Raw genomic sequence first — 17,373 nt, forward strand, 5'->3', positions numbered from 1 at the left:
ACAGCACATGTTCCCCTGGAGTGGGTGAGGGCTTCACTTTGGTCGAACACAAGTATGCAAGTGGCAATTTTTTCCTTCAGGCAAGATTCCCTGATACACTTCTTGAGACTTGGCGCACTGCAATTTTCTTGAAAACGAGAAACTATTTCAGCAACAAGTTAAGCGAAACTTCCGAAGTTTCACTTTGATGATGTGCCGCTACACGCCATCATAGAAAGCTATGTTCCATTAAACTGGCACAGCGAGATGATTCATAAGCTTTTCTTTGAGTTCAAACTAGGCTGAAATGTTCAAATGAACAGCTGTATTTTACGCCAACACATGCCGTTGACTTGGAGCTGACCATGATGTACCACAAACAGTGAATCATCTATGGGATGAAAAAATGTCACTACTTTGAAATAGGTTCGCTATTCCACTTATACAAGTGCCATTCCATTTGGCATTGGGGAACATTTCCAACAAAAGTATGAATCTAACTACTTAAAATCAATTGATTTGTATTCTTAAAAAGCTGGCCACAACAATATTCAGATGGGCTTTTTTGACTATAGCAGAGAGGCAATATAAGAGGAAATTTGCAATTGGAGAGAATACATTATAATTCATTATACAGTAGCTATTAAAGCTTCAGTAAAAATGCTTTACTACAAAGATTGAGCCACTTATCAGACCTGCTCACTACCTTTAAAAGCTGTCTGTGCTCAGTGCTCTGAGTGGCAAAAAAGCAATCGCTGATGACTTCGAAAATAGATGTACAATTTATGAAAACAGATATGGCTGGCAGGGATTTCAAAGACTCAAGGGTTGTAACTATTTGTCCAAAATTACCGGAGAAAGGAAGACAGAAAATTGCAGAATTAAAAAAAAAAAAATGAAATTCAGTGACACCATTTTGCAATTCATCAATTGAGTGCTTTGGGTTTTTCTGTCCAAAATCTGTTTTGAATTACATTTAATTTCTTAAAAGGCATAGCTCACTTGTGAGATATTCACGTGGATCACAAACCTCCCATCAAAACCTTTGCAAATTTCTGTCACATTGTTTTATTGTATTGTCATAATGAGGGTATTCTGAGAAAATTATACAACAAATTAAATTACTTAATTTACAGTTTCAGCTTGTTTTATACAATCTTGTAATTAAGTAATTAAAGCATGATGATGATGCACTTTGGTTGTAAATTGGGCTTTTGGCTACAAATTCATTTGAACACAATACAGAATTTCATGTCAGTAACAACCTGCAAGATTACAGTTTAGAATGTAAGTACAGAAAAGCCTCATTAGATGTGTCATAAAACTAAACTCATAAACATTCAGGAGAGCATGTGTCAGTGGCTTAAAAACACTTGTCAAGGTATCACCATGGTGACTTTTTAATTTGCAGAAAGGCACCCAATAATTCAGGGGGGAATCATTTTCACAAAGTTGCAAACTCAGGGAAACTTTCTCTCTGGACTGCCTTTAGCCCCTGTCAAAGCATGTTGCCATCTTTTCGGGGAGACAGATGGCAAAGGGGATGTTTGTGACAGCTTAAAAGTACCCATCAACTGCCTGTGAGACATCTCCCCACACATCCAGCCCCAAACAAACAGAAGGCTCCACTTCAAATACATAGCAGGACTATTAGGTAATCGTCTCCTTTGTTCACTTTCCCTGAGCCTCAGTGACTAACCTAAATCTCTCCCAGCACCAACTCCTGGTTTCAAGCTGACAGCACAACACTTAACACAGCCAGGATTATGAGATTGCACCATGATAAATGGACAGGAGTTATGTGTAAATATAAACATCTCATTTTGTCAGAAAATCTTCGCTTGTATTATGATGAGCGTAAACCCAGAGAGAAAAAAAGATGCGAAGGGCGGCAGCACAAGGGTTCTTTGTTTTGGGACAGGACAAATCTGAGGTTTCCTTTTGGATATTCAATATCCTGAAAGGTACCAAACAGCGTTACAGTAGTCTAGTGTCTGGCCCCTTTTTTTTTAGGGGAGGGGTGCAAAGCCTTTCTACGTGTGTCTGGGTATTGTTGCATGCTTTTTAGTCAATTGCTGTGTAGCTTGCGTGAGTTGCTTCCAACAAAGCCTGGGAAATCAATCAATCTGTGAAGAAAATACCTCTTATGCCAGATGTGGCAGCTGAGAAAGAAGTCTTAAAAGACTTGCTTGTATGGGGACTTTGAGGGTCCAAACAGAATAAAACCATGTTGAAATTAAATATTTATTACATATGAATCAAGCTGTCAAAATGCTACCTACTTCACTTTGAATTTCTTGTTATTTTCAGTGGTTTTTCAAAGGCGTAACATGTCAAATCTGTAACTGTTTAAACATCTTACTCTGACATATATCTCCACTATTTGCTTTACATGTTGCCAAGGAGAATGAAAGACGAATGTTTCATTAGCAGGTGACTTTTGTGTGTGTGTGTGTGTGTGCACGTGTGTGTGTGCTTCTTTTACAAGTCTTCAGTAGTTCCGCTTCTTGACACATAGACACGCACTCCTGCATACATGGAGCATAATTATAAATGCAAGGCTTGCTATAGGGAGCTGAACTTTTCACACCTTTCAAAGCCACAAAATTGGATGGTTTTGTGGTTGTGCAGCTGCCGCTCCACGCTAATGCAAGGCGGTGTCATATGAAAAATATTCCTCTCCCCAAACCACAGGGCTGGTCATTAATGAAACACAGGCTGCGCAGTGAGGTCATACAGAGTCTAGATTTCAGCAGCCACACTTAAAAAACGCTCAGAGAGAATAGAGAAACATGAACACAAATCAGATTCCAGCTCCAAGGACGGGGAAAATAAATAAATAGAGAAAGGCACTGGCCCCTCTCACATTTTCCCCCCGCGCTCTGCAAACAACCGTCAACTGCAGCTCAGAAACAGCTCACAATGAGAGCAGACTAAACAATCTGGTCCCAGCCAAGGAAAATGCTAAGCAACTCTGCACACAGGATGTCTCACCCTAATTGCCAACTATCAAATCTCACAATGGAATCTATCCATTTGGCAAAATCTTCACAGCAAACTTGGCAATATACGTTTGCTTTTAAAAGTGTCAACTTCAGTGATGAGAAGAAAAACGACGGGAGAGACAGAATTCATTTTTGCCATACTTTTGAATTTGCTGGGGTTTATTGAGCTTACAAGAAGACTAGCATTAATGTGTGCCAAGAAGGGAAAAAATTGATAAAATGTTCTAGAGGTCTTGTAAACGAGTGATTAAAGTCCTCAACATTAAGATAAGCACACTAAATAGGTCCCTGAAGACACTCAGAGAGGAGGGAGAGAAGGACATACAAAACTGGAGGTGGACAAACGAGCTTGACTAGTATCTTGGGACGGGTATACCAGGTTACCAACAGGCACCAGACTCTAAACAGGAAACTAATGGGACAGTCTCCACCATCCACCATGTGGCATTCTATTCTCCAGCCAGTCAAAGCCATGCTTGCAGAGACCCCATGACTTCAAACAGCCAAAATAGCAGCACATTCATGAAACAGAACAGAACGACTGGGGATTAAAGAAGGCAGGAAAAACACACACACACACACACACACACACACACACACACACACACACACACACACACACACACACACACACACACAAAAGGTAGCAGGCCCCAACAGCAGATGGTAAAATTAACATTTCAACAGTTCCTTCCTTTCATGTAGGTCTCCGCAGAACTTTTTTCTTTATGGAAAAAAAGTGAGAGAGGCTTGGGTTTTTGGTGAGATATAGTGGTGGAGAAGGCATCTGGAAAAGGGGGGAGAGGAATATTGGCTTATTGCTCCTGATGGTCCACCTCTATGAAAAATTAAATAGGTCTGTTTTGCAGGTTTCCCCTCTCAAGAGATCCCTAAGCTGTGTTATGGAAACATCATCTTGGTAATTTATACGCTAAAGAACACCTGGTGATGAAAGAAAATAAATGATTCCTCCTTTTCTTTATCCATTTAAAACCCAACACTTTGACTTTGTGGTCGCTCGCTTTGATGTTTCATTTTCCACCTTTTTAAACATCCATCCATTTGGCTTATTTTGCAATGAGCTGGCAACTATTGTAGTGTTAAGTTGTTCACAAAGTGCCCGTCAGACTCCATTCTGAAGCCTTGATATCGGCTTCAAAAGGTGCTGTTAGCATGGAGAGCCTGGAAGACTGAGGCATCTCTAATAAAGACCCAAACAATGGACAGCCTCTATCATTTCCAAGCCTGTCCAATGGAGCGTCTCTGTAGTACCCATTAATTTGGACACAGTTCTGGCTAAATTACATGTGTTCCACCTCTGTGACATTTTAAATGCAATTAAAAGCTGGTTATGGAAGTGTGCACGGACTTCCCTGTGATGAAGGCAAATCACCGACGTGATTAACATGCAAACGAGCTCATGCTGGCAGACTAGATTGGGGTTTGAAAACCTCAATTACTTTTGTGTGATTATCTATTTACCAGTACACAGATTTCCATTTCTCATCTCTAGCCGAGTTCTCCATGCAAGAGCCTCAATTATACTTGGAACACCTTTATTTATGATGCACACAATTCTCAAGTACAAGCTCCAGTTATTTTTCACTGTGATATATTGCATCTTTACAGGCTCCTCATGAGGCAGGGCCACCAGACCAACACTTCCTAATGCGCAACCATTTGCTTTGTGAGCACTTAATATGATCTTGACCCCCAACCACCCTTTGCACCCAAAATCCATCCATCGAACCCCCATTAAAGCTCAGTTTAACAACCCCCACTGGCCCCGGTGGGGACAATTTGTCCCTTTCAAAATAATTTCCACCTTAACTTCTATTTATTAATACAAAAAAAATATATGTATATAGCCATATAAACTGTTTGACGGAGTGAGACTGTTTGCGTGTGTGAGTGTGTTTTGTGTGTAGAAACTGATAGCAGGTGTAATTGAGAACAAAGTGTGTATTGTGTGTGTAACACTCCAAGCCTTGTAGTAAGGATCATGTTGTTAATTAAAATCATTAAAGTCAGGCCTGGCAACAACAGAGGTATGCTATTTTTTTTTCTAATTTAAATGACATAAAATGTATTTCTTTCAAATAATATTGAAATTAGGAAATACATCTTTAATGACTTAAGATAATGAATACTTATACTATATATAAATACTTCAAATAAACAAGCATTAAGAAAACAAAAACAGAAAAAAATATTTCTATAGTATGTGCAACCCAGATTTCTTTTCAAACGTTATGTTTGAACATAATATTTTTTAAATAGTAGTACTGCATAATTTTATTGTTTGTAATTGTAGTTACTCCTTCTTCTAAGTGCATGGGGACAGGAGCGTGCACACAAACACAAACACACACACACACACACACACACACACACACACACTCACACACACTTTCCACAATGTGCCCAGCATACATAAAACATGCCCTGTTGCTTCAGCCGAAGCAAAAAGGAAAACAGTGCCATCAAGTGAAATTTCTGAGGATTCCTAAAACACCTCAGCAGATAGATTTGTAACTATGTGGAAGATGAGAGTCCTCCATCTTGAATATTAATCAATAATTATTTTTCCAAAATAAAGAAGTTCACTTTCTTTTCTTAAGCAGAAAGCCATTAAGACGTATTGTATTTCAAACACATTCTGTATATCTGCATGCCTTCCCTGCTGATAAATGATCTTGAAGTGTCTTGATGGGAATATAGTGGCTCTCCCAGTCAAGTAGTTAGATGATAAAACAAGAAATGTACATGGGCGCTCTCCTGACTCGGTGTTCAGAATCCTGTTTGAGGCACCTCAGGAACAAAGGGAATCATTATTACTATTTGAACTCAGTTGCCAGGACCAGACTGGTATAAGGTTGAAAGAGGAGATTGGGGTGGGGGGTGGATACAGAGTATTGAGTGAGTGAGACTGGCAGTGATGGCTGGAATCCTGAGTGAGATAGAATAAAGACAGAGAGCTTAGATAATAGTAGATAATGGACAATTAACTCTGGCTAGTAGCGCCGGCTGGAGTGAATAGCAGCTTGTGGTGCAGCAAGTCCCCAATCACCACTCAGCCATATTCACATTGGGAATACAGGCGATATCAAGCTGCAGGCTGCTGGGCCTCCGAGGTGTACACGCTGCATTAGCAATCTCCACAATACCTTCAAACAATGCTTGATACCAACAAAGTGTCCCAAAGTGCAAACGCAAGCACTCTGCCGATGGGAAGTCTGCTGTGCCATAACCTTGTCTATTGTTTCATGTCCTTTCACCATCAAAATAAGCCCATGAGCCATAAATCCATTTTAAAAAGTGACATAATGGCACATACTGGGTGCAGACATTTAAATTAGCATAATTAAACCTATATAAAAGCTAATTGCATAAATAAAATGAGTGAATGTCATCACAGAAACAATGCATGTGTTCATATCAGGGGGCTCAGAAGTGTTTTAACTGCCCCCCCCCCCCGACACCTCCTTCAAGCTCCATCTAAATCTATTGATCTGTGAAACACAGGGACCCAAGGGAGGCAATTCACTTAATATCATACATCTAATGATGAGATGAGAAACGATTATACCATTTGGTAATTAAACGTCTTACAAACCATTTAACTGACTGTGCATCAGGAGGGGTCACTGGAGGTCGTAACGATTGTTTTTCATTTCTCACTTGGCACAAAAGCAGGAGGTATGACTGAGACTAGTTGTGGTAGTGGTGCTAGAAAACTGTGCATGACACAATGGCAAAAGCACAGTGATGATTGTTAACAGCTATGGCACTAATCCTTAATGCTGTCATGACGATGAAGGGAAAACAATTTGGAGGGAGCAATAGAAATGAAGGAAAATCAAGCCTGACAAACATCTTAGCCTTTCTTTTAAAACATTCATAAATCTCATTCGCTCAATTCTTCATCATTTCACAATATGAGACGAGTGATGGAAGTATAAGGGCAGGTAAAAGTGAACTTCAAACACATGACAAGGGTGATGTGGAGAAGGAGTGCGCTGCTGTTTTATCATTTGTACATACACTTCTGATACACACAAAAGGTGTGTTAAACAAACACTCAGAACTAGTTTAAAATCAACACCGTAAGCAAACATGCAGAAATAAAAACACGGTCTGCATTTTTTGGAGAGCAGGAAGAAGTCTCATCTTAGACCTCAGATTGTTTTGCTCTATGGTTGAATCCTGTACTCACACACCAGTTCAACATGCAAACTTTGTGCTTCTGCATGATAATGTTAAAAAAAATAAATATAAGAAGGCCAGAGATGTCCACAATGAAGCAAGCAATTCAGGATTATTATTGTGCAGTGGGCTACTTAATATGATTTCACCTATCAAATGTTATACATGCAGCAGATTCCATTAAAAGGATGCGTCTGTGCCATTAACAAAAGTGGTCGAGAGAGAAAGAGGTGCATGTGTGACTGTGTAATGTTAATAGTAATATGTGTGTGTAGAGTTCCAGGCTATTTTCCAATAAACTCCTCAAGAACCAAGCTGAGATTAACTTGGAACCATTTGTAAGATAGATCCTGATACAAGGATAGCAGGTATTCCACACTAAATGATTGTTTCATTCTTCCTAGAACTGTCCTATTTTGTGTGAGGACCACTATGATATGTACCACACATTTTCATGCCCACACCACAGAACCAGGTAGGAATTGTAGAAAAGCTACAGTCATGTATCGTGTAGGTTATCAACGCAAAGACTTGGTTTGGTTCCTAGTTTTGCCTCCAACTTGGTTTGACATCTGCACAGACACAATTGATGTGGAGATGACTCCAGAGAGAAGGCATGTGGTAGCTGGTGAACTGGCTATGTACAATAAGGAAGAAATACACGGGACAAATAAAGCAAACAGAAAAATACCCAAAGCAAAACAAGTTGTGGTCTTCAATCAAAACCAGTTTGGAGTAGCAGCATTAAGGCAGTTTGACACACCTCAAAATGCTGTAGGTGCGTGACGAGGACTGTGTTTGATTAAAACTAGTGTACTTCAAAAGCTGTCAATAACGGATGCCTTCTTTGTGTTTGCAAGGAAGCCTGTGACTTTTAGAGCTCCCAGAGATAATAATATTGGCTTAATTAAAGGAAAGTCTTCAATATATGTGGGCTTAAAATACTGTATCTTGATGTGTATTTTGAAGTATTGCATTAGCATTGGTTGATGGAAAATAAAATGTATACATGCTTTGGCTTGTTTTGCCCTTTTCGAAAGCAAGTAAATGCGCAATATGGGTCTGACACAAACGCCAAAGGCCTATTAGTACAGCTGAATTTGAACCATATCAAGAGAAAGAGGTGGCGAAAAACATTTTGTAGGGGTTGGCACCCAAACACACTCACATCTATTTCTTGTCAAACCAGCTTCTCCTTTCCAACAATCCTGAGATGACTAACAATAACTTTCTTTTGTAGTTTGCTCCAGCACATTTATGGACAGAGGGATGTGTGTCATGCTCCTGGCTCCTTGTTGAATGATCGCTAGTAAACATTGTCATTCCAAAGAAGGACAGGATTAAAGCCTGCTTTGCCCATTGAGGGGAACACTGCTAGAGAATAGGAACAATAGCCAAATGGAGGACGGTATCACAAGGGTCCAATGTCTGCTGTGATGAATATGTGGGAGATTATAACCCATTCCATCATTTCCATAATGTAAAACTCTTTCTTCTTCACCCGCTGACTATTCACTAAATAAATGAGAAAACTATCACCCGCGCAGAAATATTTGACAAAAGGCAGAGGGGAGAGAGAGTTAAGTTTTGAATGACCCCTGTGCCTTTGACAATACAAGCGCTGTCCGAACACATTCGGAGGCAGCGGAGTGAGAAAGACCTGGTAGAGTATTTATCACTAGGCACAAAGCAAATGTATTACCATGTCACCTATACCACTTTACAGCAGAGAATGGAACCACTGTGAACACTGGGGAGTTTTACATAATACCAGGCAAAAATATGAATGCGGGGTTCTTTCCATCTGTGGCTTTGCTGCCTTGCTAGCACTCTAAAATGGACGGATCATTTAGTGGACACTGCTTTGTAATGCAGTAGCCACAAAGAATTTAACCAATATGCTAACTAGCTGGGCTAATAAGTCTTTCCAGCAAAAAAAAAACAAAAAAAACATTCAAATTAAATAGATTAACAATAGACTGAAAGAACCTTAATGAAAAAAGTTGCAGAGTTTAGAGGTGAATGGTTCAGACTACTTTGGCTTCTGTACATAATGTGCCAGATATATATGGAAAGCATGGCTTTTAGGACACCCACTAAGCTAAAAATAAACATAGTTTGCATGATAAAAACCTGGTGCACTGCACTGTAAGCAGCCACTTGACTGCAAGACCTTGAATCCAACTTTCCAGAGAGCTCCTAAAAAAAAAACATGAAGCTTGTGAATTTCGTAAGCCAAAGAATATCCCTGCATCCCATGCGCTGCTCACACCTCAACATCACTGACACCTTTCCAGCCCCTTCACTTGATATCTGAATGTCTATTTGTGTGTGTGTGTGTGTGTGTGTGTGTGTGTGTGTGTGTGTGTGTGTGTGTGTGTGTAAGAAAGCACAGGCAACACACATGCATGTGTGTGTCATCTGCCAGATCACTTCAGTCTATCCCAGAGATTTCTCCCAAGGTAACCTAGTTTATTTACTTTATCTACAATATAATGCTTCAGTGAGCATTAGCAACTTTGAGACACAAGTTTCAATCAAACGTCTAGCGGCTGCTGTGCATGTGCGTGCGTGTGCTCAGCCAGGTGCAGAGAAGAGATGAACACTGCCGCCAAAGAGACAGCGCAGCTTTAAAGCGAAGGACTGACAAAGAGGTCCCAAAATAATACAAAATAAAAACGGACAGCTACAGAGGAGAGGAGAGGAAACAAAAGGAGGGGAGAAAAAGAACAGACAAAAAATTGTACTGTGCAGGACAGTGAGGAGAAGATGTGGGAACAACTGTAGTGGTCAATTTAAAAAAATACAAGAGAGATGCTTAATAAAAAATGATACTGCACTGAGAGACAGCACGAGACAGATGGACAAAGAGAGTGATAGAAATAGACAAAATGTAAGTGGAAGAGAAAGCATGGGAGTGAGACAGAAAGGGAGACATGGTGTTCTCCCTGGGTAGTGCCGAGCAGGTCTTGTCCAATAAACACAGGTGAGCAGCTCGACAGGCCAGGACCACCAACCTGACTGACAGCTGAGAGCTTTCACTGACCTCCAGCTTTGTGTTACATGACATGACGAGTTTAACTAAACTGACAAAGAGAAACTGCCTGCATCTCACAGAAAATGTGAGGGAGAGGGGTTGGCCGAAGCACAAATATACTCTTGGCTCTTTAAACCAGCAGCAAGTTGCAAACGCTAAAATTTCCACACTCCACACACAAAGGCAGGCTATGCTATGTCGCTTCACAGGTGAGAAGAAAGAGCAAACACCCACGCGCATCAGTTACTTAGTGAGAGAAAGTGAGGAGTTGTGGGGTGGGGGGCTGAATATATGCTGTGCGCTGACTGAATCTTTTCCACATGACGAGCCTCGGGCTGTTTTTGTCAACTGTACTCTTGAGCAGCAAGGAGTCAGGTAGTGTGACCACATGATTGCCCAAGAGGCACAACGGAGAGAGAGAGAGAGAGAGAGAGAGCGAGAAAGAGAAAGAGAGAGAGAGAGCGCACAGATGGGGGGCCAGGGACAGGGCCAATGCAGCAAGCATGATGAGGTGTAATCACAAACCCCATTCAGAGTGCAGTGGAGTTTGTCAACATACACACATTCACATTCCACTGTCTGTCAGCCCTATGACCCAAATCGAGCATGCTATGACTATGTTCCTCCACACTCTAAAACACACACACAAGCATGCACGCACGCACGCACGCACACACACACACACACACACACACACACACACACACACACACACACACACACACACACACACACACACACACCCTTTCTGCCCTTACCGCCTCCAACCAGGTAGTAACAGTTGCACTGTCTTGGCTTGCGGTTTGTGGCAAGGAAGTTGGATTCCAAGCTCTTGTAGGATATTGCTGCCGCCTGTATCCCTTTTCAAGCTGCGATCAAATGATCATTATGAACAAAGGACTTGGCTTGTTGCCTCTGGAGTAAAAGCTTTGTCAGTGGCTGTGACCGTGTGGTTTGATTTGAAACTTTGAAAGCAAAAGAGTTGTGCTAGAGCAAAAAAAAGGTACTTTAATAGATAGAAGAATCATACAAAACTAAAACGGTAGAAATTTTTATATTAAAGATAATTCATGAAAAGTAACACAATCATCATTCTGCTGCCATTTCATATATATATATATATATATATATATATATATATATATATATATATATATATACAAATATATATATATATATATATATATATATATATATATATATATATATATATACACACACACACATATATTTATATAATTATATACCGCTGACCAATTGAGTGTCACAGGGGGACCTGGAGCCTATCCTAGCTAGCATTGGGCTAGAGGCAGGGTACACCCTGGACTGGTCGCCAGTCTGTTGCAGGGCCATCAGCAATTAGGGGTTCAGTACCTCACTCAAGGATAATTCAACACAGTCAATGGGGGAAGTGAGGATTGAAACGGTCACCCTTCGGTTGCCCCCTCATAATCACATTTACATTTAATTATTTAAATCTTATTTCTGCAAGTTTGTGAATAAGTATAAATCTAATTTTTCCCAACTTTAATACAAATAATTTGGTCTTGTCCACCCCATTCTGTAGCACAATACACTGTCACTGAAATAACTGAAGTCATCAGAGGGTTAAAGTAGATACCGTTTCTATGATAATGACATCCCAATAAAACAGTGGACTGTGAGGGGCTAACATAAACTGAGTGCTATGTGTGCAGGCTGAAAAATGAGTCTGCGTGACAATTTGGTGATAACACGCAAGTTCAATCTGTCAAGACAATCAGCATTTAGACCTTGGGAGAAGAATGGCCAACTATGTGAGACCGATTCATTGGACACGATCACCTGAGAGTGAAGCCACTAGTAATTCTTCCCACCTGAAATGGGGAGTTCAAACTCATGTCAGGCTGCTCTGATGTCATGCCTGCCTCAGCTTGGGTTTCACAATAATCCCAGGCTCTTGGAGAAATGCCATCGAGGCCAGCTTCCGCACCCAACATTTCTCCAATTAAATTGCATGGAGAGAATAACATGTGAAACACTAGATCCCTGGCCGTATATAGAAATTAAGCTTGTGTGTGCGGTATTTACAATTAAGTCTTTCTCGTCTCTAATAAGAGGTGTAGAGAATTATTGAAGGGGTCTGCTACAACCCCACATCCCCCTACAACCCTCTGCATCATTTTAACATTTGACAGTATATTACATACTGTGTTCCTCATTTGAATGTGTTGCTGTTATTGTAAGAGAAAAGAAAGGAAAGAAAGAGGAATAGCATAAAGAAAGGATCAATAGACCCATTGAACCTTTTTATCTTCTCCTTAAGGAATGATGGCACCACTCATTGTGAGCTTCCTCACCTCCCCTTTTAACACCATTCTCATAGCAACTGTGCACTCTGGACAAACGCTTAACAATCTCTTCTCTCCTACCCCACATCTCCAGTTTTTTGTTTTTTGTTTGTTTTTTGTTTTTTCTTGTCTGACCCACAGGTATTTCTCTTTTGTCGCAGACCTATATAGGAGAAATACCTCCCAGTTGCTTATGTAGACTTGAGAAAAAGAGAAAAAACAGGAAATCTGGACTGAATTTTTATTTCTTATGGTTTTATTTTGGAGATTTGATGGGTTACATATGGGGCGTTACTGCGTCAAAGAAAGATCAAAAGAAAAGGGCTAAGAAAATACATATCAGGTGTAAAAAATATTTCCTCTTTGGAAATAATGTGAGCACTATCCAAAGTATTTAAAAACAGGCCAGCCCCTAATCGGAGATCAGCAACCTTCTGCTCCAATTTGCTCACAGTGCAACACTATCGGACCCCAAACCTCATTAAATGGAAATATGGAAACTTGGGGAACTTCCAAAAGTTCTCTCATCCTCCCCTTTCCCTAAGTGTGAAGACAAAACAGTGGACCATAGAGAAAATGGTGCGTGAAGAACCGCAGCAGATCCTTGGGACCGAGAGCAGAAGGAGGATAGGGGAAAGATGGGAAAGTAAACCTTTGATGAGTAAGACTTTTTTGTTAAGCGCAGGGGCTTAACTTTAAAATATTCTGGGTGGTGGTGAATGGGGGATTGACCAATGGCCCTGATCTCAGCCACACACTGGGGCACTGGGGTTAATGGTGGATAAAGATAAAAAAAAGGGGGGTTGCTTTGCCTGATCTCCATCCTCCCCACACCCAATCCTGCAGTTTTCACCTTCCCCACCAATCCCAAATAAGCCAGACAATAGCAGCTACCAATGGGGAACTATCCGAGTCTCTTTGATTTCTGCCTTTACCCCCTCGGCTGCTGAGTGCCCAGGGTAAAGACCCATGGAGGTTTCCACCGTTTGCCCACTCAGAGGGCCAACAGTTAGCAGGCTCAGGGAAACCATTTGAGGATTGAAAATGAAATGACAAGAGCTCTCTGATCTATGACAAGAAATCCATTTCGGACTGGAAATGTGAGCGGAGGGCTGCTTGGTCCAAACTGCAGCTTCTTAAAGGCAGCCAGATATACTTAATTACAGTAGATTTTTATATCTGTGTCTACACTGAAAGTGCAGTGTGCAGTGCTGGGGCAATTACACTTTATTGCAATGATTAGAAGGACTTTTTAGGCCAGCATATACACAGTAAGAGTTCATCTTTGAAGATAAGGCTGAAGACTAGACAAATTAAGAAGCAGCATTCAAACCTCTGGTGGAGAGGGGAATCTGGATGCTGCCCGGTGGAGATATGACTCTGGGGAGGTTGAACTGGTTTGACAGCCAAGCCACCCAATATCATGGACTTTCATCATATTAGTCCTCAAGTCCACTTCATGATGCTGTACTAAGATAAACATATTTCCTCCATTAAGTCAGAATATTTATAATAAATAATCCAATGACCTTGATAGAAGGCTAATCAACTGCAAGCTTTAACCCATCTATTAAACTCACTACTCTCTTGTCACTCACACCTTTTGAAAAAAAAATCTTGGAAAATTATGTAAATTATGAATACAAAAATGATGTAAAAACAGCTCATGTATACACAAGTCAATAGATGAAAAATCACTCCATTCAAGCAAACACATTAAAAACTAAGTGATATATACAGATATATATATATATATACACACACACACACACACACACACACACACACACACACACACACACACACACACACACACACACACACACTACCAAAATCAACTGAAATAATCAGAAGATTTGCTCTTTCTCTTATTTGTTACTGTTGTGTGACAGTGTGTGTGGTTATGTGTATGTGTGTACTTGTGCAGCACAGATGCTCATGTATGCCAGTCAATATAGCATGTCATGCCAGTGATGTAATCAGTGACTCCCATCACTTGACCCAAGATTCCTAACACTCATTTGTGGACCGACTCGATGACAATCACTAACTTGTATTGTTGGCTTGGAAAAGGGAGCTTTTATTGGTCAAGTATAACAATGACTATGTGCAGGATAAACCAGAAAGCTAAAATTGAGCAGATATTACCAATCAAGTTATTCAGTTATTCATTATCACAATAGGTTTCTCATGATGGTGGTAAATATTTAACATTTAACTAAAACAACATAGCACCTGAGGAATGTATAAAAATTTTGTCGTGCCATCGGAAATCAACAAATTTATGTGTAATCATTTAATGCACAAAACTTGAATAGTGCTTTTCTAGAGAGAAGTTAAAGACTGACACGTTTCAAAGATGTGTTCAAATTTTGTTTCTTAACCTAGAAATGTGTAACAATACTTAGACACTGGTTTTCAAACTGTATGATAAGATGAAGGCATATTATGTGAATGTGTATGGTAAATCCTCCTATATAGTATTTCATATTTCTTTTCAAACACATTCCCCAGTGTATGATTGATATGTTCAGCATTAATACTGCATGTACTGACATAATTTTCTCAAACTTGGCTCTGCTGTTTTGTAATTTCAGCACCCAGGACCGGGCTAAACCCTTCCAACTGCTATGACTGATGTGGCTCATTACAGTAGACACAGTAGTCTGGGAGAATTCACAACAGAAGGCATGCAGAGACAATAAAAAGTGCTTTCACTTACCTCTTTGGACTTTACAACGTGTCTTCTACTTGTTCTTACGGGTGCAAAGTGAGCATATTTTATCCTGAAAAGACAAACGGGCAGGGAGAAAGATGTTTGGACTAAAACTATGAGCAATGCACTGAACAAGACTGTTTTTGTCTTTTGTATAGCCATGCAGTGCATTGGTAACACACACCAAGTGAGTCTAACATAATTTAAAGCTTATTCTCCCTCTATTTCATTCTGTTCTGCTACAAATCTCAATCAAGACATCAACAAAATAAATAAAAAAAAGTGATACCCAGGCTTGCCCACATTTGTCCCCCGTAATGCATATCATAACTTCTAAGCAAGAGTAGATTGAAAAGCCTTGGGGTGTGAAAACCAAACAGGCAAAACTGAAAGGTTGCCCAGTGGAGGGGCAATTCTATCAAGGTGGACAAGATGAAGATTTGTTATATTTGAGGGGGAGAATGGGCCCTCCTTGACCTCGACTGGCCAGTACAATCATCCAAACACAGTAGAGCTAACAATGCCATAGTGCTGCACAAGAGACATACTCGTATGGACGCATAAAAGAAAATTTAAAGAAAAAATTAGGTATCTATCAGAGTTTACTTTGACAGATGAATGATCTTGAGAATAGAATGTAGGTTGCACTTAATTTCAACACTGATCCTTGAAAAGACACCATTAATGCCACTCTAATCTTTCTCAAGGTTAAGGATTCTTTGACAGATGGACATGAAGGGGCCATGTTCTAATACTCACCCTCAGGGGGAGAACTTCCTGTTGTTGTCCGTCACAGGTGTGGAAGGAGTCCAGTGATGTAAGCAATCTGAGATTAGAGAAAACATTACATATATCATTAGCCTGAATGCATTTCTTGACTTTCTGATCTTTTAATGTTTCCCCAGCACATTCATTGCTTGAGCAGACATGTGTGGGCTAGATTGTATCTTGCATAACTATTTTCTGTATGACTTGTAGGTGAAAGCTATAAACTTTGAAACAACAAAGCACACCTGGATTTTGCTATGTAGCGTGGAGCCTTTGTGTGTGTGTGTGTGTGTGTGTGTGTGTGTGTGTGTGTGTGTGTGTGTGTGGTGGGGGGATCGTAACCTGTACTGTACTCTCAGTTGCCTGTTTGTGCATGCACACAAACACACACACACACGTGCAGAGACACACACACACACGTGCAGAGACACACACACACACACAAACACACACACACATACTCTCAAAAGTTAAAAAGGCGCAGTGCCTGAAGGCTTGAGCGCTCAACACCAAGTAAATCACATCGTTAACCTGACACAATTGATTTCTTATGTACTTCTATCATGATGTCTACATTGGACTGCAAAGTCTATGGCATCCACATAATTCAGATCATTAGTGCTGATGTTTTTTGTTTTGACTACGAAACTACGAAAGAAAGAATGTGTAATACCAGGACACCAGCTACTGAATGCTTTGGACATTTTTGCAGTACCACATTTTTGAAAAATTACAATCCCTCTAATAGTGTAGTGTTGAGCAGGCACAGTTCTGCTGCTTGAGGCATGAGGGGCACAAAATGGCCTGGATGCTCCACTCTGAGATTTTATTTTCTCCCTTTTATTCTCCCAGAATTCCAATGACCCCTACAGGCAACCAGCGACTGCTGAATCCCAAGGAATGTGCTCTCTGAACTGCAGAAAAAGCCCTCAGCCCAAAGAGCACAGCTGAAAACAAAACATGCCAACTGCTATAATTTTTCACTGTTTTGAGTTTGTGGAAAATGTTGCACAGATTGCTGCACTCAAAATAGGAGAACATTAGAGGTGAGTGTGTATGTGTGTGAGTGCTTCTACAAACTGTACATCTATGAAAATGTAAACAACAGAAAATATTCACTTATAAACACTGCAACAAAATAAAATATAAAGCTCAATAGTTTTAGTATAATTTTAAGTGTTTTGACCAAAGTTAATGCTTTTTCAATCTAAATGATTTCAAGTTAATATCATACACCTCGTGGCTGTGCATATGTCATATTTTATTCACTGAAAAAGCATTAGGAATGCTATTAGTCTGCATGACCTCCAATTTGTGGGGATTTACAAATAC

At 40.2% G+C, this 17,373-nt stretch overlaps 1 protein-coding gene across 4 annotated transcripts in view; it reads right to left on the reverse strand.

Annotated features, from left to right (window-relative positions):
- The window catches only part of foxp2 (forkhead box P2), a 102,670-nt gene that overhangs the window by 77,628 nt on the left and 7,669 nt on the right, over nucleotides 1–17,373 (reverse strand). For all 4 annotated transcript variants that reach the window (XM_086202274.1, XM_086202273.1, XM_086202278.1 and 1 more), the window contains 2 exons: nucleotides 16,033–16,099; nucleotides 15,280–15,343 (listed from right to left, as the gene is read on the reverse strand). The gene's annotated coding sequence lies outside the window, so the exon portion shown is untranslated. The remainder of the gene's footprint in view (nucleotides 1–15,279; nucleotides 15,344–16,032; nucleotides 16,100–17,373) is intronic.

The sequence above is a fragment of the Aulostomus chinensis genome, chromosome 4 (genome assembly GCF_037954235.1).
Source record: "Aulostomus chinensis isolate RoL2024-O1b breed Wild chromosome 4, RoL_Achi_v1.0, whole genome shotgun sequence".
In the NCBI taxonomy this organism is placed as follows: domain Eukaryota; kingdom Metazoa; phylum Chordata; class Actinopteri; order Syngnathiformes; family Aulostomidae; genus Aulostomus; species Aulostomus chinensis.